At 43.0% G+C, this 23,132-nt stretch overlaps 1 protein-coding gene and 1 long non-coding RNA gene across 6 annotated transcripts in view; both read left to right on the top strand.

The window, feature by feature from the left end:
• The window catches only part of LOC117282110, a 105,656-nt gene extending 83,113 nt beyond the window's left edge, over window positions 1-22,543 (top strand). The window contains exon 3 of the long non-coding RNA XR_004512732.1: window positions 22,476-22,543. This is a non-coding gene — a long non-coding RNA (uncharacterized LOC117282110). The remainder of the gene's footprint in view (window positions 1-22,475) is intronic.
• LOC111861799 overlaps window positions 1-23,132 on the top strand; it is a 325,084-nt gene that overhangs the window by 172,274 nt on the left and 129,678 nt on the right. The gene's annotated exons all lie outside the window — the stretch shown is intronic.

Raw genomic sequence — 23,132 nt, 5'->3', positions numbered from 1 at the left:
CAGACCCGGGATCGAACCCGGGCCTCCGCGGTGGGAAGCCAGCGACTAACCGCTTGAGCTATGGTGCGGCCGAATTCGCCTTGTAAATCTGTGGTTCAAAAGGGGCGCCGTTAATTAGCTCCAAAATGAGTCTTAGATATAGAAGTGAAGACATATGATTGTTTGATTGAAGTAATACGATATACCTTAATGCTGAACTCGGTGCTTTATTTTAAAGACGTTGGCTGAAACTGTCAGGACAGTTAATGACTTTGCGAAACGAGGACAAGTGCAGTTATGCTCACAGATCTAAGTATTTGGAACCAATATTTACAGTAGACTTTGCCTTGGTAATCTGCTCTGTTATATCTACAGACTACAGGAAGCAGTTACATGGGCAGTAAGAGACATACGGCCACAACATATTTTTTTGTAAAGTAGACACGTAAGAAGCTGTGCTGAATGTTTCTTTACGGGATACGAAACGCACCACTTAAAACAATGAAATATTGCGGCTAACAATTTACCTATATATTATACTTCTATGTAAATTGACGATCACAGTGGCCACGCGATCTAAGGCATGAACTGTCTTCGTTTGCTCGAACGTTGGGATCGTGGGTTCGAATCCCACTCAAGGCATGGATGTGTGTTGTGCGTTTATTCTGTGTTCATACTGTTCTGTGTGCAGGTAGCGGCTTTGCGACGGCCTCATCCCCCGTCCAAGGAGTCCTACCGACTGTGCAAAAAGATTAAGAAACTGAAAAAGTGGCCAAAGTCAAACAAAGGGCTGCAGAGCCAGAGATAGATTATATGTAAATCAGTGAGCTTAGTAAAGCAGCGGCTTTGGACTGGATGGTCAAAATTTGATTCCTGGCAGGAACAGGGAGGAGGAGTTCCCCCCTACATGCAGATGGGCATCCTATGTAATCAGTACCTGGGGCTTTTTATCCAGAAGTAAAACGATCGCATCCTAAAGCTGACTTCTCATCTACATCTGTTCCTGAAGTTAAGAATTCGTGGAATGTTAGTTCCATTCCCTCTGTTCACATTCGAATGTTAGATTGTTGGTAGAGCACCTTGAAACAGACCACGACCGTTTCGTTTACAATCCTCGCCAGTTAATCTTACATAATCATCGTCTCATTTCATTCAACGCTGTATAGATAATCAGTTGATAAGACGGTCTTTAATAATGTATGAAAGAAATGTCCACCCTTTATCCGAGGGCCTTGACCTTGGATTATTATAATTTCATAAAATATTGCGCTGGCTTCAATCTCAGTTGTGTTCAGTATGACCCGAAATATGTTAATGCACAGCTTTGCTAGGGGTGCTGGATTATCACGCGTTATTTTTAACAGTTTGTTGTGGTTTCTATCAGATTACCGTTCTTAGGAGCGAAGGTTTTGAATCCCGCGCGCTGTAGGATGCTTCAGGCTGCCCATAGAAATGCATTCTGTAAGGTCAGTCAAACACTTTTATCTGGAATGGACAGTTTAGACATGATTTCCCAGTATTCTCAGTCCATTTACAGATGTGAGCCGGAATAGTACGATTACATCCATTCGAGTGACTTGCTGCGGATTGTACGACTGGAGTTCAATGTTTTTGCTACCATGTTCATACCATTCGGCAATTGTACTGGATAATCGGACGAAGATCACAACTATCTCTTAAAAGCAAACTCTTACTCTACAAGGCAATACTCAACCCTATATGGACGTATGGTATATCACTGTGGGGAACAGCCAGCAATTCAAACCTGGAAATACTACAACGATTTCAGAACAAGGTTCTCAGGGAAATAGCTGATGCGCCCTGGTATATGCCCAATACAGTGTTACATAAGGACTTAAGTGTATCTACAGTTCGAGAAGAAATTAAAAAGTGTAGTGCTAAGTACAGTCGGAGACTACAAGTACATCCAAACGAACTCGCAGCCTCACTACTAACCCATGAAGATGAAGTTAGGAGATTAAAAAGATTCAAACCGTCAGACTTATCTGATAGATTTAGCTAGTTTTAAGTGTATACATGCCACAAATCTTAAGGCATCTACCGGGATAGCCTTATTAACACTGTTAATGACATAGTCACCACATCAGTCACCAAAAGTGCTCATTGTCCTTAATTGGACAGATTGTATGAATCTATCCAAAATAAAAAAAAATGTTCATACCGGCCTATGGTACACACAGACCCTTTCCAATGAGTAAAAAGGTGAGGTAAAGTTGTCTCTGTTCTTAACTAATTAAGCACTAGGCAATGAAGGAGAATGGGGGAGTGGATGTATATATCTACATTTTCTTGACTTATGCACTAGCTGGAGGTGAGTGGTTAGCTTCACGCCCCGGTCTCTTTGCCCCCTGGGAGAAGCCCCCATGGGTGCCGAGGAATATTTCTACTGGGTGAAGATTCAATCGGCCGGATCGTGGAGCTGATAAGCGCATGTCACCAGTTCGCTTTCGTGATATAGTTCTAGGCTCATAGGACACAGTTTGAGGTTTCATATGTAGATCAGTCGCCTGTAAAAAGAAAAAGCTTGGGTAGCCACAGTTCTGTACGTGGTGTAACTCTGTCAAATCTTGAAGTGCAATGACCCTCAGGAGTTCTTCTTCTGTTTGTTTTGATGGCACAGCCGACGATGTGAATGTATCCAGAGGTGACCTACAGTCTGGTTCCACTTGGAACTAAGTAACTAAGTAATTGGGGAAACAGTTTTACTAGGTGTGTACTTATCCTATCACAATAGAGACTCTTCATCATATAGTACAGGGTGAATCGTATAGAACCGGCCCGATGAATTTGCTAATAATTCCGCAGGCGATGCATATAACCGCTCACAATTACGACATAATAATCCGTGGGCCGTGTTGAGTCGAATGGTGTGCGCATGATCCGGCAAGTGGCAGCCCTTATGCTGCAAGGTCAAGGACAATCCCGAAACGTGTCTGGAGTGCGCAGGCGACAGTCATGGAGTACATTGTTGAACAGCGAGTGTTCTAATGCCTACTTGAAAACGGCGGACACTTTCAACACCTGCTCTGATGACGGCACACAATCCAAGATAAGATATGTGTAAATTACTTTAATATCTGTATGGTATATTTTATATTACAGCTCATTTCGTCGGGCCCATTCTATATGAATTACCCTGTATTAAGGTTAGCAAAACAAGGAGGATTAGGTACGTGAGGCATTTAGCATGCATGGGAGCTACGCTAAATGCATAGACAGTGCTAATAGGAAACGCTGAAGGGATGAGACCACTTGCGAGATCTGGATTTAGATCAGGGTAGAGTGGCATGATGGGCATGATAAAGCACCATCCCGTGAAGGTCTCACGCGTTATTAACCTCGGCATGATATGGAGCTGAATGGTCAGCATCATGCTCGCTTTAGGCCCCAGGAAATGGCCACCGGTACCCATTCCAAAGGATGGATGAGCCCCAGAGCCGATTAAGATGTGGTATCGGAAAGCAAAATCGCCATTCTTGTTCTGTCTCGGAAAACCCCGATTTTGATTCTTCCCCAGTGCCCGGCGATCTTTTCTTGGTAGTTCACCATCCCCAAGGAGAATGCCTGCAGTTAAACCTGACACGTCTCTTCCACATCCTTCGCAATCCACAAATCAAAATCATCATCTCGTTTGTTGCTATGTAACAGGAAGTTAAAGTTGTCCTTGTGCCTATTTCATAACTAGTGAAGCACTACGCCGCGAAGGAGTATGGAGGACTGGAAGTATAGATCTACTTTTTTCTTTACATCGGCACTAGTTGGAGATAGGTGGTCAGCTTCACGCCTCTGCCGCTTTTCCCCCGGTGCCCATTGGGTAGAAGGCTAGGTGGGTCCCAGAACCGGTCTCGATTATGTGGGGGGAAGAGGTAAAGCTCCCATATTTTGTAGGAAATCGGCTCACAGATTGTGATGAGGTTGTCAGCCTTACGCGCCGGCCGCCCTTTACCCCCAGGAAGGTTCCTGGTACTCATTTCTGTTAGAGGCCGAGTCGACCCCTGGTCCATGGTGCGGCTAGAAGGATTAGGCCGATTGAAATATCCAGTGACGTCATCGGGAATTGAACCCGCTACTTTCCGGCTTGTAGCTACCGGGTGCCGCCCTGGATGACTTGGGGAAGAGAAAAATCTTGCTCATACCGGGACTCGAACTGCGACCCCTCGGTCGCCATGCCCGTAACCAGTCGTTGTACCGACTGCGCTATCCCGGCTACCACCTATATATCGTAACATACGCAGTTCAAAAATATGTATGAAATAAACAAAGAAAATACCTGTTGCGACGAGCGTGTGCTGTTGGGCTTGTCATACATGTACCGATTTCCTGTGTATTGAGTCCTTTCATTCCTGTTCGTTTGATATTGAGCTAAACCTTTGGACATACCTTGTCAGACTCCTTCCATTGAGACACTTCAATAGTTATTCCATCAGCTGGGGCACCTCTTGTATTTTAATAAATCCCAGATTCTGACACATAAGTATCACGGGAATAGGACCTTTTTAAGACACCAGTTAATACATGCATACGTAAAATTAAAATGTTTTCCGAGGTGCTAATCTGGTGGATCATGTTTTTGATTGTGGTTGTGTATTTAACGACGTTCACATTATCTCTGAGTACACAGCGTCGGAAGAGTTGGCTGTTATTTTTATTTATTGCTAGTGGGGTGGGACTAAGTCCCTTGTACTGCGGCCACTTCTGGGAGTTGGATGATAAGTGAATAATGAATTAGAAGGGGTGTGGAAGGAAGCGGTCATGACCTCCTAAGAGGTACTGTTCTGGCATTTGCCTGAAGGGACAGAGAAAAACGAAGTAAGACTTCAGTATAATCGGTATCCTGGCCGAGATTGGAACCGAACACTTCGCGAATACAGATCAGAAGCCTTGCAACTTGACCCACCATGCTCGATAAACCTGTGATAAATTTCTGAATTCGACCGGTATGTGAAATGTGAAATGTCCAACCGGAATGCGTGGTTCAAAAGGAAATGTCGAACAGGGTACTATTCTGAAGAGCGTGTCACCATCAATTTGTTTTTCTCTGATCGTCTTGGTTTCCCTTCTATCTCTTCCCCATTTTTCTTTGTTCTCTCTCTTCCATGTTGTCTTCTTTTTGTCCACCAAGTGTCTTTCTTTCCACTCTTTCTATTTTTTTTTTCCTTGGCACTACAGCCCCAGTGGGCCTAGGCCTACCTCCATGAACTTCTCCGTTCACTTCGGTTTTTCTAGATCTTACACAGTCGGTAGGACTCCTTGGGCGAGTGATCAGCTCATCGCAAGGCCTCTACCTGTACACAGACACAGAAAAACGCACACACACAAACTATACATCCATGCCCTGAGTGGGATTCGAACCCACAATCCCGGTTTCCAAGCGAGCGAAGAGAGTACATGCCTTAGACCGCTCGGCTACCGTGACCGGCCTTTCTATTTTTACCTTCCTTATAATAGGATATTCACGTCGTCTTGACCAATTATGGGGCCCACCCAGCCTCTTGGCCAATGGGTAAGGGGGCCCTTTCCTCGGGGGTAAATTGGCCGGGGCGTGAAGCTGAAGTCCTCACTTCTAACAAGTTCTGAGGTCAAGAATACGTGGACAAATAATCCACTCCCACACACGTCTTCATGGCGTAGTGTTTAAATTAGTTAATCACAGGGACAAACTTACCTTTACCTTTTGCAGAGACGAGGTATGATGTGAGAGCATTAGTCTTTGTGGTCTTGAACTTGACCACTGCCCTGCTGATGACTCTACTCGTTAGCTCCGTATTGCTGTTTCGAATGTTGTTAAACTTGCACTGGCCATTCAGCACACAGGCTCATCTCGCGGATGTGTACTCAAGCAGGCGCCATGCCGTTAACACTGTCAATATGTGAAGAAAACACCAATACAGCTGCTTTGTTACCTTGTGCAAAGTATTGTACCTGGTTTCAAAACCAGACTTGTCGCCTTTAAAGAGTTCTGACCTTGTGAACAGATAAAACATCCATTTGTATCGAAAGATAAACCAAAGTAACATTAATTTAGCCAGATTTCCTCTTTATATTGTTCGTCTCATGAAGATAAGTTTATTGTTAATATATTTGTTGTGGCTGCTATTAAAATTAAAAAAAAAATCATTTATGGTTTATGTAGGATACTGGTAAAAGTTGTATTACCGTTTTATATCATTTTGCTCTCTAACTCATGGTTAAGCCGATAAAGTTCTCTCGCACAGATATTCAGGCATTCTATTGTTGATATTGAACCTTGTGGAATAAACTCTGGTCAAGAGCTGTTCTTGCTTCTTAATTTTCTTCTCCGTCCACATGACTTGACGCGTCAGAGCGTGAGAATCATGCTGTTTGGACCACCCACATTTATTTACATTTGATCATACTTTTTAAACTCCCTATTTAAAAGCATATGCTCAACTGGACATTTTTGCTGTGCTCTTTAGCTTGAAGCATAGTGATGTCATATGAATGACTACAGACAGGGTTTGGATTGGTAATTGGGTTTATTGAACACTAAAGATAAAGCTATCCTTGTAACAGGCCGTGGAGGCCCATAGGGTTGTGAGACATCGAGGATCCCACATTTTCTAGACATTCAGCTCACAGATGGTGGCCGGCCGGTCGCCCTTTACTCCCAGGAAGACTTCTGGTACTCATTTCTGTTAGAGGTTGAGTCGATCCCAGGGCCATAGTGCAGCTGGAAGGATTAGGTCAATTGAAAAATTCAGTGACCTCGTCAGGAATCGAACCCACGACCGTCCAGCGTTGTAGCATAGTGCCTCAGCCCACTACGCTACCGCGTGCCCCCTTATTGAACACACAGATCCTAACTGCATGTAAGTATAGTACTGTTGCTAATTCACACACTCAGCAGTTCACTGCAGCATGTACATTAAGCCTTCTCAGTCTGCTGTGCATTCCCCAGTCGTCTGGTAACGGCTTCCAACGCCGTAGATTCCTCATCTTCCGTTTCCGTGTCCTTACTGGCCGGTGACTGACAACTAAGTAAATTTTAGACTTGTTCTGCGTATAACACCTTAGCACGGACCGCGTAGAGAACACCACTTCCTACTTAGTCCATTGTTTCGTGTTATAAATCTGTTGCAGCCATTACCTAGCAATCGCCGTTGTTTGCAGAGTCTTTACTTAGCAACGAGTCTACATGCTGTAGTAAGAATAGAATTTATGGCATAATTTTTAAGTACAGTGGTTAAAATTTCCGTTATCCTTTGTTTCATCGCGAGACATAAATATAGGCCTATACTAAACTGCATTTAATTTCCAGGACTGATACAGAGACATTGAAATTCCAACATACACGTACAAGCCTCCTTTGAGGAAGTGTATTTCTACCATAAAAGAAGGCATTTCTTTGCTGATTTTTTTCCTGCCCCTGTCCAGCGAAAATTAGTGATATTCTTTCCAAGAATTTCATGCTTTCCGAAAACGGCGCATTAATATCGTAACATGTCCCCATGTAGCAGCGCTCGAACTGCCTTCCTTATTCTGCCGATTTCGATCGAAATTAGAATGATGGACTTTCGCTACATTTCGAGCCATTCTTATTCTTACTTTTGTTCATATAAACGTAATTTTATTTCAGAGCCTAAATGAATCTTGAGTGAATTTTCTGTGCTTTTAGAAATTTTAACTTCTGAAGCCTTCTCTCGTTGTCTTCGCTCTCTCGAGCGCTGGGATCGTGGGTTCTAATCCAACTCAAGGCATGGTTGTTTTTCTGCGTTTATTCTGTTTGTGTAGGTAGCTGCCTTGCGACGGGCTGTCCACCTGTCCAAGGAGTTCTACTGACCGTCTATAAGATTAAGAAACTGAAATGAAACAAAGCGTTTCACGGATGCCCTGTGCTCCAAAGTGGGAGCAGGAAAGAGAGAGAGACAGACACCTTCTCACGAAGCTCTCCTGCACTCATCACTTGGTACGATCCGAACGTACCTCGAGTACCGTGTTAACAGTCCACCTCATATTTAAGCCCGACTTTGCCATATTCCCTGTTTCTCGTTGGTTTCTGTTTTTAGATTGATTCTGCTCTTGCATATTTTTTCCCTGTGGAAGTCGGAAGTTTTGCCGACGTTTCGGAGGCATATTTTGCTAAATCTTCATATTATATTTAATTCAACCGTGAAGATGGAGGCGGCATATACATCCGCAACGTCCACTTTTACATTGTGCAAGAACCCAAGGACATGTAGGATTTGACATTCTCATAGCGCTGGTTCTGAGGGGTTCTGTCTTCTGAGATCCATTGAAAGTCAACGTACGTTTCGGAGGATCGTGTCACCTCCATCGTCAGGGTCGAAGAATATGCCGAGCAAGAAACCAGTGTGAAAATAAGGGGCAAGCAGAGCATGATTAACGTCAATATTGAATCACTGCGAAAGTTTAAAATCGGCCATTGCTTTGTTTTATGAGCAGCGGATTCCGTGCTGGCAAGATATTACTGCTCTCTCTCGTGGATTTATAGCAGTGAACCTGCTTATTAGCCACTTCTCTTGGTTTCCAAACCTCGATGCTCTGTACGTTTGCTGAGGCTTGGACAGCTCCGGGTCCCTTGGCTGGACCACGCATGTCAGATTGAAGGTCGCAAAGGTAAGATGCTTCGCATTGTTTCAGTATGTCTCCGCCTGCAGCTAGCCTTCAGTATGTCATTAGCATCGCTCAGGTGTGCAATTCTTTTCTTCCGAAATTCCTTCCCGGTACACAGCTCGCCCAAATCCGACCACAACACAATGACGTAATACCTAGCTTCTTCATTGTGTAGTATGAAAGGATTGGGGGGAGGGCGTATTCGTGAGTTTGAAATGTGCACTAAACTACATACTGCTCGCCTTGTGAAACTGAACAGTCTTTGGCTCTGTAATAATATCAATGGGGGCAGCTGTAGACATAAATCACGTGTAAGCTGCTTCGATTATAAACGTATATTCCCAATTGTTTTCCCATTTTGCTCGTTGTAAAGACAGCTAGACTAGATTTCCTTGTGGATGTGTTGCTACTCTATAAATTACTTTTGAACCAGTTGACGAATTTTCATGAAATTTGGTGTACGCGTCGTGTCATTGAAGGATACCTCCACTTGTTTCCTTTTTGTTTTCCTATAATTAAGACGTAGGTGAGTGAACAATATTAAAATGGATCTTAGAGAGATAGGACGGGATGGTATAGATTGGATTGATCTGGCTCAGGATAGAGAGCAGTGGAGGGCTCTTGTGAACATGGTAATTAACCTTCGGGTTCCGTAAAATGCTGGAAGTCCTTGAGTAGCTGCAAAATTAGCAGCTTTTCACGAAGGGCTCAGCTCCATGAATGAGTTATAATCATTAATATATGCATGGTGGCTATGCTAACGGTCACGTCGATCATTAGCCGTAATGATAGGGTCCCCTTTCTATTTAAAACTTGCGTCTGACACGTCATATTTGCTGATAATAGCTGACATGATACCAACATTTCGTGGGAAAAAGTCATTGAGCCAGGACGATACGATGTCAGGTGTCCTGTATGTAAATGCTTTAACTTTTGTAAGATGTATATTTTATTTATATAGTTATGTGGCGAACGGAGAAAATACATTTGGGATGGCCATAAAAAGAGCAAAGACATACTAAGAGGACTAAAAATAAAAATAATAATAAAATATGGAAGTAATTACGCTCAACCTGTCGCTGGAATGCAAAGAAACAGACTTTTGAACTATTAAACAGAAGAGTTCTGTTTCTATGATGTCTAGTCCGTTGAAATTCAACTCACGTTTCGAAGGAACATACCACTCCATCTTCAGAATAGGCCAAGTAAGAAACCATCATGAGGCAGGTAGCAAGCAAAGCCAAAAATTACAAGACAGATGAAGAAACTGAGGAAGACCTTTGAAGCATGACTACTATATTTTGGTGGTGATGATGATGGGGATTATTTATGATTTATTTAATTATGCTTTAAATTACCAAGGTTACCTAGTATCAACGCAAGAAATCGCTTAGAACGCATAATTAAAGAAATAAATTATAATGGAAATGTGCAATATAGGAACGTGTATATGGCATGTATGGATGTGTGTACTGTGTGAGGGTAATTCAGAACAACACTGCAGTGCAGTAGGAACAGAAGTGTCAGGTGCTGATACAGTAATTATCAAATTACATGTATTCAGTAACCACTGAAAAGGTATCCTTTAAATCAATGACTTAAATAAATCGCTTGGTTCTTCGCCCCTGTCATTTGGGAAATGAGGTTCAAGTTTAGATGCAGATGTCCTTCAGGCAACAAGACCGTGAAGGCATAAGATTTGTTAACAACTTGTATGAGGCGATGCCCTGTACAACGTAAACTAGTGTCGATCCCCGAGATGCAATAGCGGATCTCCGCCGTGACGGCGGTGGGAAACACGACCCCATGTGCATGAAGCAAGAACCTGACACGGAGGGCCATTATGGAGGAATGCTAAGAGTGGGGTGTGGGGCCATCCTGTGTTTAGAAAGACATTCCCACAGTTAAACGAGTTCTGTTTCCGCCGATCTGTGTGATAAGACACTCTGCTACGGGCTGAACAGCTACCTTGCACAGAAATATTGCCTCTCAGTAGGTTTTTACATTAGCGACTTCTTTTCGGTAAGCTGAAAATTGTATTGTGATACAACTAGCTTTGATTCTGCGTTCAGAGTGGCCGGGCCACTGTCTTCGTCCGCTCGAACACTGGGATCGTTGGGTTCGAATCCCACTCAAAGCATTGACGCCTGTGTGCGTTTATTCTGTTTGTGGTTTGTGTTATTCTGTGCTTAAAGGCAACTCCATAGCTCAAGCGGTTAGTCGATGACTTCCCACCGCGTTCTGCCCGGGTTCGATCCCTGGTCTGGTCAAGTGGGATTTGTGGTGGACAAAGTGGCGCTGGGGCGGGTTTTCTCCGAGTACTTGGTTTCCCCTGCCAATCTTCATTCCACCAAATTTTCTATCATCATAATCACACGGGGCAGGCTACAATAGGCCAATCAGTGGCCGCCGTGCCGAGTGGACCCAGTTGGACTCCACCCTCCACTAAGCGAACTTAAAAAAAAAATTATTCTGTGTGTAGGAACGACCTTGCGATTGGCTGATCTCCCGTCCAAGGAGTCCTACCGACTGTATATAGATTGAAAAACTGAAAAAGCGGCCAAGGTCCACAAGGGCTGTATAACCATAGATAGATAGCATTGATTTTACACAAAACTCTAGGAAAAATTGAGTTCCCTCATATGCCTAAATAGTTCTCCCGTTTGAAAAATATTGATTAATGCTTAGGTTATTTAACGACGCTGTTTAAACTGCAGAGGCTAAGTTGCGTTGGATGAAATGGGAAGATGACCGTGAATGGTTAGTGGGCGAGAATTTTATAGGAGGAAGTAATTCTAAAGGGTTCCGACGGTGGTGTGTGACACACAGAATTACTGGGTTTTTGGACTTGGTCCGTCGTTCCGTATTCCAAAAAACCAGAGAACACAACGTTTCGGAAATTGGATCAGGTCCAGTGATTGAGGTTAGCTCTTTCTAAGGTACCTAGCAAAGTAGATGTCTTCCCCTTTACTTGAGGACGGACCCATGTTTTATATTTCAGCCTGCTTTAGTACTCACTAGTTGCACAGATCCTGTTACGAGAATATTAAGTTATCGGAGCGGAGTAATAAGATTCCTTGGGGTTCAATTCATCTTGGAAATTAAACAAGGAACTTCTAACAGGACAGAACTAACACGAATAAATAAGGAACTTTTAGGACAGCACATACTCTGCTTTTTAGTCAGTTTTTTTAATTGAGTGGCGTGTTCTTTTTGACTACGGCATTCCTGTCATAAAAACGGGATATCTTTCCTCTTTTAACTTGAAAACGCCTGTGTATTCGTGATCAGGCATCCTGCATCACTGTAACGTTAGAGTAGTTGCCGCGCATGCACGGCGAAAGTAGCCGTGTTAGTGTCACGCAGACCGTTTGCTGCTATCACCAGCTGCTGGCCGGAAAGTTCCAATTTTGTTGTCTGCTCGCCTGCAATCAAGAATCGAGAATGACTGTGAATGATGAACTGGAAAGAATATTAAACGAAACAGAAGTGCCTGTTATTAAGTTATCGTATCAGCACTTGACAAGCGCTCATTTTCTGTCACGTGTTATTAACAGCCGCATTAAACTCGTAACCCAAACAGTTTTCTTTTTGAGGGCCATAGTTTGGTCGAGATTGGTCGGAAAGTTATTCACTTAGGCCTGTGGGCGTAAGCTGACCTAATGCTCGAGAATCGAGTCGTTAGCACTTCAGCGTTCTACAGGGTGGTTCTGATTTCTGTTGTGGCCCGGCTGTCCTAAGATATTTTTTAGTTTTCCCCTATTCCTCCAAGTAAATGGGTGTGCAGTGTGCTAGAGTAGGCTTCGGCAGCTTCCTTTTTATAACCTCTGTAGTCATTAAAATCGTAACACGAAAGCAAATGATAAAGCATTTCTTATCAAATTAGCCCCACCTCATATTACCCATTTATACAATATCTGTGCAACTGACAGCCGTGTAAAATAACAGAATAAGCAAACCAATAAGAAAGTCTCTTACTATGAATATTGTAACTTCTTCATTTACGCAAAAATATATTGTAGATTCGATACGGCATGATTTTTAAAATATTTTATATTACGCCTAGTGAACTAGTGGTCGGAGTTCGAGTCCCGGTAGGGTCAAGAATTTTCGCTTCTCCACGTCGTCCAGACCGACTCTGGGGTCCACACAACCTCCTGTCCAGTGGTTACCGGGGGCTCTTTCCCCGGGGCGTGAAGCTGACCACTCACCTCCAGCTAGTGCCGAGATCACGAAAATGCGGCTCTATACATCCACTCCCCTATACACCTTCATGACGTAGTGGTTAGTTAGTTAAGCACACTGACAACTTTACCTTTTACCTTTTTTGTCCTCCCCTTGGCACAACAGCCCCAGTGGGCCTAGGCCTACCTCCATGAACTTCTCCGTTGACTTCGGTTTTTCTAGATCTTACACGTTCGGTAGGACTCCTTAGGCGGGTGATCAGCTCGTCGCAAGGCCTCTTCCTGTACACAAACACAGAAAAACGCACGCACACAAACTAAAAATCCACGCCCTGAGTGGGATTCGAACCTACGATCCCGGTTTCCAAGCGAGCGAAGACAATCCATGCCACCTTTTACCTTTACCTAGTAAGTTTTATTACTCTCTGAATTCCTAATAATGATTCAGTATACAATCTGCTTAGCATACAATGGTTTGTACACGTAAATGTCACCGGGATTATCCGATAGCCCGTTCAAGCAGTCACGGATCGTAACTAGTCTCATTGCATTACAAATTTCTTATTGATTCCTGATAGCTGCTCCGCCGAGGCGTCCTTGAAGAATAGTAAACTATGCTAACTAGAGTATACACGTTATGTGAATGGGTAAATCGATATCTTAAAAAGTTCCCAACAAAGTATTTGTTTGTAATGGGTTAAGAAGCGTTTGTTCTCTCTCCAACAACCGTAGGCACTTTGAGTGGAAAGGCAACTGCTGATATAGCGAACCGACTCCATAACGAACATGCCTTTCGTTTCTTCCCCTACTTTCTTGCTTCCTGTTGTTTACTTCAGTAATTCAGTCTTGTTTTCTCGTTATAAAATGTGCGTAATGTATTGCAAACCGGTCAGGGCTAATGCATCCTTAGCAGGAAGTACAAACATATACATTCGTAACTGGAGGTCGGTTCTGTTCATGTTTCTTTCTCACGTCAAATTTCAATTACATTTTGTGTTTGATCGACAGTGTAAGTTGGAGGCTGAATTAAACTTTTCTCTTTATCCAAAATAATTTTTACGTTTCATGAAGTGCAGGTGTCAGTTTTTATTCTTAAAAATGTTTGGGCGAACAAATAATTAGGGACAAGTTAGATAGTCAAGTTGCAGATAGCGTAAAAACTACAACTTACACTTTTTTTTAGATATTATGAATATTCTTTTGACGAAGTAAAATGCGGTGATTCTGCAGTGTGATAGCCTTGTAACATTACATTTTTGCGTTAATAAAATTCGTTTGCTGTGATGTTTGAAAACGGTACTGAGTAGAATATTTTGTAGTAGTAGGAGGATGCAGGAAATTGTGCAGCGGAGAGTTTCATAATTTGTACTTTTCGCAAAATGTTATTAGTGTGATTAAATGAAAGAGGATTAAATGGGCGGGCATAGAGCACGAAAGGGGGAGAAGTGCGTACAGACTTCTAGTCGTGGAAGACGTGGAAATTAAATTACTAATGTCATTTTGGCACAGTTGGCATTGTCCAGTCTCTGTTTTAAGTCACTAGACTGGGACTAGATTGCAGTTCCTGCGGTTTATCCGCACTGGAACTAGTTAGCATCGCAAATTTCTCTGCTCTTTCCCTCCATGCACGGATGCGCTCTGCCAACATTCAGAGTTGCGCCAGGTGAGAAGCCAGACAGCATGAATCCTTATTACGTATCGGAAGAAGAAGAAGAGGCCCATGGTTGGTAAGAAGACCCTCAAGCAGATGCTTATCATACGTTTCTCGCTTACGTAACCCTAGAAGTGCGTTATCTGCAGCGACCACGATCCTGTTTGAAGCGGTCTCCTCCATTACTCGCAGGAAGGAAACAGAAACAGGATAGGGGCTGACCTAAGCCATTGTTTCTCAAACGTTTCCACTTGGCCGCACACGAAGATAGGCTTACATTTCGAACCTAGGGTACGCCACATAGTATGTTTCGCTTATGTGTGAACCCTGTTTATACCATTCGTCATACTTGTTTACTTACGCTTTTCACATACGAGTGTGTTGTTTCCGTCGTATTCATTCATGGAAACTTGTAATTGATTAATACCATTTTAGGAGCGAGTACTTAATAAAGTAAAACAAAAAGATCAGTCTGATCCTTTGAAGCATGAAGTTCATCTAAGTAATATTTGAAACGCCAGCCAATCTTTGAGAAAAGAGAGTGCGCCCCAATTACAAAGGCCAAAAACTCCGTGGCCTGTAGTCCGCAAGCGACCTATACCGACCGAGCGACCGCCGCTTGTCGGCGAAGTTAGTGCCAACTTCAGCGGACAGAGGGTGTCGCGTGGTCAGCGCAACGAATCCCCACGGCCGTAAATGTCGGTTTTCTAGACCGTAGCCGCTACTTTTCCATTCAAATAGCTCCTCAGTTATCCTCACGAGGCTAAGTGGACCCCGTTCCAGACCCACTACGTCTCTGAAAATCTGGTAGCGCAGGGAATCGAATCCGGGACTTCTGGATATGTAGCCAGGAACTCTGACCACTAGACCACATAGGCTGTCAGTTACAAAGGCCAACTGGGAAATAATCGCTGTTCTGGAAATCTTAAGAAACCGCATATACACTCTGTGAGCAAAATGAGGAGCCTTTTGTCTTAGACATTGTTACCGCTCCGATTTAAAGGGCTAATGATAGCTGTATAATGAAACAGAAGCACGAGACAGCAGCATTATTAGAAACAACAGTACAGACCTCTGGATGACAGAGCAGGGCTGACCAACATGTTACTGCCATTGTCACGGTTGATGGATTATTATTAACACGTATGCTATCACATTTGGTTTCAAAATTTAACATGACGGCTTATGCTGTGATAGAGCAGGTTATCACACCGGTTTAGGGATGCAAATATAACGAGAAATATATAATTTGAAGTTCTCACAGCGGTGGGTATGAAGAATTACAGCTTCTGGAATATAACGCTATGTAGTAATGTGAGAATCTACCTACGTTTCTTCAGTGTCGAAGATTAAGGTAAGCAAGAAACCGGCATGTAGCAGGCAGGCAGCAAAACTCTGTACATCGCCACGCCATATCGCTAGTAGCTCAGTACGTTCCACCGATGTGCATGAGCTGTACGTGATGGACAAAAATCGATGCCGTTTTGAATCCAGCATATTGGGATTAATATTGTCGCGTATTGGGTGTATAACGCGACAAATAAATTCACGCCGTATTTGATGTAGCGAATTTTATTTCACATTCGCACTTAAATCACCCAAATTACAATCTGACAATTACTGCTATCTGCAGTATCACAAATGCTACACTGCAAAGGCTGGTAACTCGTAACTTGCGAACTGAGAACTACTCGGAGGTAGCTCGAGGACTAACTGTGAATAGACTTCGCTGCTCCTTATGTAGCCTCGTTCCAGACAACACAGAATACGGCCACGTAATAGGCACACCTTGTTGCCTGGCGCCGTGTTGCTAGCAACGCTGTCCGGAGTTGTTTACTGCTGCCTAGCAACCGCGGTATCCCTTGGTGACGTCACCGCTGTTGACTCGCGTTGCATAGCTACCAGGATGCTGGGACTCGGCTAACTTCGGCTCCGCTCGGCGCGTCAGCTCCGGGGGGGGGGCGTCCAGCTAGCGCGACACGTTACAATATAAACACCCATCGTAGACCATTGTTATTTATGACACTATTTCAACTGCAGTTTCGGTCTAGAAAACCGAGATTAACGGCCGTGGGGATCCGTTGCGCTGACCACGCGACACCCTCTATCCGCAAAAGTTGGCACTAACTTCGCCGACAAGCGGCGGTCGCTCGGTCGGTATAGTTCCCTTGCGGACTAAAAGCCACTGAGTTTTCAACTGCAGAAGTTATACATCAAACTAGACGGAAGGATGATCACGAACAAACTTATTGAGTATATAAGAAATGGAAAGGAAATAGGCATTGCCTGTTCCAAGGTACTGTGTTGTGCTTTCGGCTAGAGACTTGGGTAAAATGACGAGAAGTCAGTGGAGCCAGTTACATAGCCTTGAATCGAAGTGGGTACCTCTACAATACGAGTCTCGAGCGTAGTAATTTTTTGTAAGTAAAGCTGATATTCTGCCCTATACTTCGCCGTTTCTCTCTGGTGTGTTGGATTTTGTGTGGAGGGCGAGTGCTAACGGCGTGGAACGGCATGGCAGCCGCAGCAGGACTGCATGTAATGGCTTTCTTTTGGACGATGGCCTTCAGGTTCTTCGCCTTGTATCGGAGAGTGATGGTCCAATTCGTACAGCTGCTGCTGTGATCATTCATGCTGCCTCCTCGGAGGGGTCAACCACCTCACGAAACAACCTCCTATCATAAAAACGAGAATCCCGCCCGCCTGACTCCCTTTTATACTGTAACTGGAAAACATCTCGTCCTAAACTTAGCTGAAGTAAATGCTGTTCAGACATTGAGATAATTGTCTTACGCACAGTGCATTTAGTACCGGTATGTTAGCTGTCTCCTGCCATGACGCCGTGCGTGGCGGAATATAAGGGTATTTCCAGTTACGAACTTCGCTTCTGCTACCAGAATTAATTTTTTATTGCTAGTGGGTTGGGACTAAGTCCCTTGTACTGCGGCCACTTCTGGCCTATTGTGCCTGCCCCAGATGATAGGTGAGGGTGATTGTGGAGCAATTGGTGGAATGAAGATTGGCAGGGGAAACCGAAGTACTCGGAGAAAAGCTGCTCCAGCGCCACTTTGTCCATCACAAAACCCACTTGACCAGACCCGGGCCGCCGCGGTGGGAAGCCAGCGACTAATCGCTTGAGCTATGGCGCAGCTCTACAAGATTTATTTACTTTTTGTTAATTGGATTTGTACGTTATAAAGCTGGGTTGCCTGTTGTTTTATGGGTCTCTTACACTGAGGTCAAAACATATTTTGGNACCGGTTCTCACGGTCGGTTAACACCACATATACACAGTGCCAAATCCCAGAAGACTGCTTTCTTCATAGTCACCGCCGTGAAAGCCTCAAATCTTACATATTTTGGAATTGTTTCAGAACACGAACCCGAGGAGAAATTTTGAACATATGGGGAAGGATGTAAAATATAATGAGGGACATTGGAATGTGTACTGTTCATCACGTAACACCCTCTATCCGCAAAAGTTGGCACTAACTTCGCCGACAAGTGGCGGTCGCTCGGTCGGTATAGTTCGCTTGCGGACTACAAGGCACGGAGTTTTTTTTTTTTTTTTACTGTTCATCAAATATTATTAGAGGATCATATCGGGGGAGACGAGATGATCGGGGTATGTAGTACGTATGGGACAGATAGCACATACATAATAAGTAACAACAACTGATTTAGAAATATATACCGCTTAGTCTGTTTAAAAGGCGGGATAAAGGTAACGTCAGTAACGCCCCCACATGCAGGGTTTTTTGAAGGAAAAATCGTGTGATAATATCCGTAACTAAGGGATTCGTCAGTCTTTGCCCCTAACTTCAGTAGTTGACGTGCGTTAATACCACAGAGGTATGAAAATTAGTAAACAAATACCGTGTTGCCTGCCAGACAGGAGCAGTTGTCCCGTCTCTTGAACTTTGCCACTTATGAATTGAGCTGCTTTCATACGTTATTTATTTATTTATTTATTTGATTGTGGGGTTCAAGAACCGCTGGCTGCTGAGCCTTACTTCATTAAAGTATCTTATAGAGAATATGTGTTTTCACGTGTTAAAAATGAAAGGGTCGTCGTACTATTACGAACTAATTTATGACACACGCTATGCATGTGGGTGTGAGTCGTGTTAGCCCGGCGTAGGCAAACACCATGCGGCCAAGTGCGAGGGGGGCGGGAGGTTACAAGGCCTTCAGCGAAATTCTTTTTAAGATCCAAACGTATAGATAGTGGTTTCTGGATTTGTAATTTGATTCTTAACATCTGTGAATCCTTGCAATGCTTAGTAATAAATTTGAAGTGTAAATTATTACATTTATTTCGCCATTTGATTGTGTTATTTGCATAAAATATAAAATCAGCGTTTAATATGTCTTCGTCCACCAGCCTGCTGCACTGCATATTTCATTGCCGAAAGGATTTAAGAATCGCAATGGGAATTGGCGTAGGAGTACCTACTCTAGCATTTGTTGGTCGGACTTAACATAAAATAAAACTCCATGGCCCGTAGTCCGCAAGCGAACTATTTCGAACGAGCGACCGGCCCTTGTCGGTGAAATTAGTGCCAACTTTAGCGGATAGAGGGTGTCCCGTGGTCAGCGCAACGGATCACCACGGCCGTTTATCTCGGTTTTCTAGACCGGAGCCGCTATTTCCTTGAAACAGCGACATTAAATCATTAAAACAGCGACAGGTAACGTTATTTTGTATGTTTGTTGTGGACAAAATATTCTTAATCTTTAATTGAGCCTCTGGTATAGCTCTTAACTTTGTTTTCACTTAAGTGCTTGAAGGTTTGGGACACAACACGCATATATATGTGTCCTGCTTACAATGTCCTGAAATATGGATATGGGTTTGTGTTCCGGACTTGAAATGCTAAATGCACCCGGCTTCTGGCAAGTGGACTGCACTTTCTCTCAAAGTTTGGGGTCATGTCGTGAACCACCAGCAACATCCCAGACGAATGGAATCATATACAGGTATGTTGCCTGACATCCTTAGAGCACAGTTGTGCGGGTCAGGACATTGTTTCTTTCCCACTCCTTAAAGCATTTGAGTTCGAATCTCATACTGCATGGACAGGCATGTCTTGTCACTGAGTTAGCAGTTTGTAGTCTTCAAGAATTCGATACAGGTTGGGGGAGGCAGAGAAGAGTAAGGATAAAAGTAACAAGAGGGAATTTGAAAGAGTTGACGAGAAGGAAAAAGCAGATAAAAAAGAAAAGGAACAAAGAAGACAAAGAGAAAGAATGAGGAAATGAAAATATGCAAAAAGAAAGAAAATACCAAGGAATATAAGCATCGCGAAATCAGAAAAAGAAGAGGAAATAAAGGGGAAAGAGTAGAAAAAGAAAAGTAAAATCAAGATAAGAGGACAGAGCAACAGAGTAAAGGAGATGTAGATGAAAGAGCAGGCGAGAGAGATGCAGATGATGAAGAGAAACAAGATGATAAGAATGAAACGAAAAAAAGGAACTAGAGAAGTAAGAAGTAGAAGAAGACAGATTACAAGATAAGGAGAAATGCACACTGTTTGTCTTCATATCCCTGTGCTTCTTGCCTTGCGTGTGTTGAAAGGCTTGAGACAGGCAGAATCACCGGCGTGCATGGGCGGACCACTGACATTCTTAGCACGTCGTTGGCAGTTCCACATCTGACGGGCGGCAGTAGGCGGAAGCTGTTCTGTCGCCGCTTTCAGGAGGCCTGTGAACCGTTCACCACCGAGGAACATTATCCGTGATGTATCGCTGCATTTTAAAGAGCGCGTAACTACGTTTCTACTTGAGCGCAGCAGAGTCCTGAAGTTGAGGCGACCCAATATTCATAATATCCTCTTACACTACATGTGTGGAGAATCAGTTCCGCACATTGGCCTCTGTCTATCGGCCCCCCCCCACATGTTATACCTCCTAAATCCTTGCCTTTCAGCCTCTCGTATATAGTTAGGTTAGCCGTCGCCACAACAAAGTGATTTATAATCAATCAGTATTTTACTACAATTGAATATTTATTTCCTGCTACATGTTTCGGTCTCGTAGGACCATCATCAGGCAGTGATGTAAGAATACGTCTAGGGTTACTGAATTCCTAATATGGATCTATATTAGTGCAACATGTCATATTCCATGATGCAGAATTGTGAAATTAAGTATAAAAAATAAAAAAACAACACAACACATTACAACACTCGCAGCTAAGAAGGGAACACACATCACAAGACACCAAGACGAAAGTAAAAATAATAAGTACGTTTTTTCACGTTGCAGGTTTACACAGAATATAAGAAAAACGACCCCCATAGTGGAAGAACCACACACAAGTTTTAATTATGACACATAAATTGAATAATCTTAACAAGTTTTAGTGTGTGTAAATTCATTATAGTTGACAAATACGCACTTTTTAAATAATTTTATAGAGACAAGCGATGAAATAGATTAGCGTAATTAGGGCACCTGATGATGGCACTATGTTGCGGAAACATGTCGTGAAGTAACGGGTGAAATTGAGTGCACTACAAGACGGCAACTGTATACATATCATGGATAAAAAATATATACCTAGGATATTGAAAAAATATACTATACAAGTATATTGACTTTGTATTAAAAAGTATTGAAAAATGTATGAACAATTATTTAAAAATTATTAAGTTATGTTTTAGCCCCTCGGCTCCCCTCCCTACATGAAGGCATATTTAGTTTGCAGGGGAGCAGGAAACACTTGACCAGTTGTTAGTACAGTTGCTGCACGAATTTTATACGCAGTACATTTGTATTGGCGACTGCTCATAACATTGCATTTTTTGCCGTACGTTTTAAGTACGCCTCTTTATTGCCGTAATTATTCTTATCGTCTGTTGTTGTTATTATTATTATTATTATTATTATTATTATTATTATAACCTTCACGTTTGCATTTTTCCTTTCCTTATTCTGCATTATTTAATATTAATATTGATAGTTTATTTATTTATTTCTTGATCTGTACAAGAAATTCCCCGCCTTGCATATATCACGAAGGTTCATTGCAGTATTCACAAGATCCCGTCAGTGTATCATATCCTGAGCCTTACTAATTCAATCAGCGTCCTTACACTCTCTTCATTTTATATACATTTTAATATTATCCCCATCTACGCCTAGACCTTACATGTAATCTAGTTACTCATATCAGGTTTCTCCGTTACGGTTTTATGCTACATTCACCGCCTATCGTATCCTCCTTTATTCCATACAAATTCATTATTTTGGATCGGAACTAATACTGAACTTTTGGAGAGAGCTTGAATTTGTTTCTGGAATCTGGTACAGAAGTAAACATACGTTTGTCCTTGTTCGGCCTTCAGGTTTCTTCTTGTAAACATTCACTTGATTTACAGCAGCAGTTACGAAACGAAACCTCTTTCAGAACACTTATGCTCTCCAAGTAGCGTTCATTCCAGAAAGAATAGCTTAACTACCGTTAGCTTACAGATTCCTGAATGGAACACATTTGCGACTGTTAGGTTTATTGCTGCAGCTTGTCAGTTAATTGGAAAACATGCTTATTGTGTCTCAAGCTTTGTTTCACCTTGAAGGGGAGCTGTTTTTTGAGAAGCAAATTGTCCCTCGGCTGGTCAGTACGTTGCCCGTCTTTTATTAAATCTCACGGTTCATTGTTTGTTCACTAGAATTCATTATTGGTCCATGTCATCTTTTATTATGGCTCTACAGCCCCTTGTTGGGCCTTGGCCACTTTTTTAGTTTCTTGATCCTATACACAGACGGTAGGACTCTTTGGACGCGGGATCAGCCCGTCACAAGGCCTCTACCTACACAGAATAAACGCACACAATACAGACATCCATGCCTTGAGTGAGATTCGAACCCACGATAGTAGCGTTCGAGCGATCAAAGATAGTTCATGCCTTAGACGGCGCGGCCACTGTGATTGGCTGGTCCATGTCAGGAGCTGCTTAAATTCTGTCCATATATTCAATCACATTTAATCACCCGCTTTAATATTATCATCCTAGGTATACTAACTACTGTTTTGTTTTCAGATTCTCTACCGAAATGCTGTATTCATGTCTCATCTTCTGCATTACTCCATAAGCCTCCCGTATTTCCGTGTTAATATTTTGTGAAGGCTTCAACGTAGAAAAATCTCGTCATGTGACTTGTGAGATTATTAAGTTGGTCCAGAAAATGGAACTGTGTTCCTTCGGGAGCACGGTTCCATACGGCGACAGAATATGGGCGCATGATGAGACGTGGGATTGTGATCCATGACAGGATTTTAAACGGTACGCGGTAGCGTAGTTGATTGAGGCACTATGCTACAAGCCGGAAGGTGGAGGGTTCGAGTCGAGGTGAGCTAGATTTTTTCAATTTATCTAATAATTTAGGCCACACTATGACCCTGGGGTCGACTGAGTCTCTAACAGAAATGAGTACCAGGGTAAAGGGCTGCCGGTGCGTAAGGCTGACAACCTTACCGCTATCTGTGAGCCGACTATCAATAAAATGTGGCAGCCTTGACATCTCACAGCCCTGTGGGCCTTCACGGCCTGCTACAGTGATAGCTTTACCGTTTTACTTTTACCTTCGGCTGTAAGCAGGAAGGTGGTTAATTACTGTGAGATCTTTGAAAATGGTGCTCCATCATAGCCCATTAGATTAAAATGCTAATCGCCGTTTCCGAGAGTTCTTTGAAAACA

This window comes from Cryptotermes secundus, unplaced genomic scaffold (assembly GCF_002891405.2).
Source record: "Cryptotermes secundus unplaced genomic scaffold, Csec_1.0 scaffold598, whole genome shotgun sequence".
NCBI classification, from domain to species: Eukaryota; Metazoa; Arthropoda; class Insecta; order Blattodea; family Kalotermitidae; genus Cryptotermes; species Cryptotermes secundus.
Note: the sequence above shows the minus strand (reverse complement) of the source record. Positions and strands in the feature narration are given on the sequence as shown.